This window comes from Muntiacus reevesi, chromosome 8 (genome assembly GCF_963930625.1).
Source record: "Muntiacus reevesi chromosome 8, mMunRee1.1, whole genome shotgun sequence".
NCBI classification, from domain to species: Eukaryota; Metazoa; Chordata; class Mammalia; order Artiodactyla; family Cervidae; genus Muntiacus; species Muntiacus reevesi.
This window is the reverse complement of record NC_089256.1, coordinates 32,233,811-32,236,322: the sequence shown is the minus strand read 5'-3', so window position 1 is coordinate 32,236,322 and position 2,512 is coordinate 32,233,811.

The following is a 2,512-nucleotide window of genomic DNA, read 5'->3' as shown; positions in this document are numbered from 1 at the left end:
TGAGAAATGATCAAGAAACAGAAAATACATTTTAAAGCCCAAATTTCTACAAGCGTGTGTTTGGAAATGACACAGTGAATGGTCAGAGGGCAAAGGAGCTGAAGAGGGCTATGGACATTGGAGCAGGAGGGACCGCACGTCCTGGTCCGGCCAGGACAGTCCTGATTCAAGCTGGAAAAGCACCTACTTTCAAGGATGCCTTTTTCTGGACAGTGGGTTATAGGGTTGCCCCACCCACCCCCCCAGCACCCCAAACGTAGCGGTTTGAAACCACATCTGCCCATTCTTTGACATGCTTACCATGAAGAAGTATGTGTTTCTCCTTGGAAACGGGTGGGCATTTGCGACTGCCTGGATGAGCAGTGTCTGACTGCAGGGACCCCTGGAAGAAATCTGGCTGCCCAGGAGCTGCGTGCTGGAGGCACCACATGCAAAGACCAGAGATCAGAGCCCCAGATGCCTGGGGAGCCCCTACTGTTAAGGGTCTTCCCGATCAAGGCCGATCAAGGCATACGAGTGAGGAAGGCTTTGTGACGACCAGCCTTGGCCATCATCTGATTGCAGTCACATGAAAGGCCCTTAGGGAGAGCTGTGAGACTTAGCCCAGGCAAATCCAGAACGGCGGGAGAAAAAAATGACACGTGACGGTCCTCTCTTAGGCTAAGGAGTTTGAGGTGGTTTGTGCAGCGACAGACAAGCCGGATGCTAGGTACAGGCTGGTGAAGCACTTTGAGGGTGCCCACGGATGACGTTCACGTTGCTGGCGCTTTTCCATGATGCAGGCTCACTCTGCCGCAGCCGCCCTTTCATTCTGTTCCCCCTCGAGGCACCCTCCTCCTGAGCCAGTACCCACTGTCTGGAATGCTCTCCATTTCTTCCCACCTCCTCCGGATCCCACCCTAAAAAATCCTGGATCCCTCTAATGAAGTCTTCGCTCTCTCATAGCCGCTTATGAGATATTACACGTTCCAAAACTTCCCCTAGCCGCATTTCTGATCCTACCTGCGGTTCTGAAACCTTATCAAGAGATGGGGAACAGTTTCCCCTCCCCTTGAAGTTGGGCAGGAAATTGTGACTGCACAGATGGCTCAGCATCTCGCCTGCCCTCTTTCAGGACACACACCCTGGGGCCCAGTCATACCGTGGGGAAGCCCAAACTGCACGGAGAGGCAAGGTGGTGTGTTCCATCTGACACATACAGCTGAGGTCCCAGGGACAGGGCAGGGGGTTTTCCTGCAAATGATTCCAGCATCCAGCTTTTATGCCACCCCAGCTAGTGCCAGCCAGAGCTGCAGGATGATCGATTTCTGTCCAGTGATCGTCAACATCATAGTCTATTGTCCTTAAGACTGAGCATTGGGATGGTTGTTGTGCAGCTACAGGTAATCAGAACACCACTGTATTTTTATTTCTTAAAACTGTCCCAATCGCGATTCTACATTTTTTCTTTTTCCTGTGATTAAACATTTTAAAATGATTTACTGAATATCTGCTTCTCTACCAAAACTGTGAAATTCCACGAGAGCCAGGACCCTAAATACTTTGTTCATTGTTGCTGTTCCAGCACCTGATTGTGGCTGCAACACAGCAGATGCTCCGAGATGTATTTACGGAGTGAATGAATGAGTACCACAGCCTGAAAAATGCATAAGGAATGCCACCAAGGTGAAAATGAAAATCAGAACAGTTCCTGAGGATACACAGCTATTTTGGTAATCAGTGAAGTGGGGGAGGACATGTAGCTTATACAGGACATCTGTGGAGCTTGGATGTTGCTTTGTAATTTTGCATATGTCCACCATCCAATCGCATTTGTGTGTACACAGTCACACAAATCATCTCAACAAAAGCCTTTGATAATCTTTTGACACTCTAAAGAGGTTTAGAGTAGATTCTTGGTTCATACAACTTCATTAATGCATTTACCAAAGATTTAACTGCAATCACAGACCAAAAACAAGCATCATCTCCCATAAGTGGGAAGGTGTTTGTCCAATTAAATTCCACAGAGGAAGAGTTGCTTGAAGATGAATATATTCAAGCCAGTACAATGGGAGAGGTACGGAGTTGTTGACAAGTGTTATTGCAAAACACTCAGCTATTATTTTTGTACCATGTGGCAGACTGAGGTCCCAGCGAGGGGAAAGCTACAATAGTGCTCATCTTCTCAGAAGGAAATAACTTCTCAGGAAAGGAGAAAAACAGAGCGAAACACCAATTTATCAATTTGTGGTCACCAGGCAGAATCTGGCTTCAGGGAGATGGGTTTGGGGCCAGGACCAGCTCACAGCCTCCAGTGAGAGCGACAGGCTGGGTAAACAATTGCACAGTAACGAATGACGCTACTGGGGCTTCTTGGGTGTTGGACTGCAGGTGAATAAATCAAATGCCTCTTCAAAGAACAGGGCCTGAGGAGGTTTTATAAACATCTCCTACTACTGGGGGAGAAGCTCATACAATTTTGTGAGTTGGAATGACTCACATGAAGCATAGCTCCAACTAGTCATCCTTC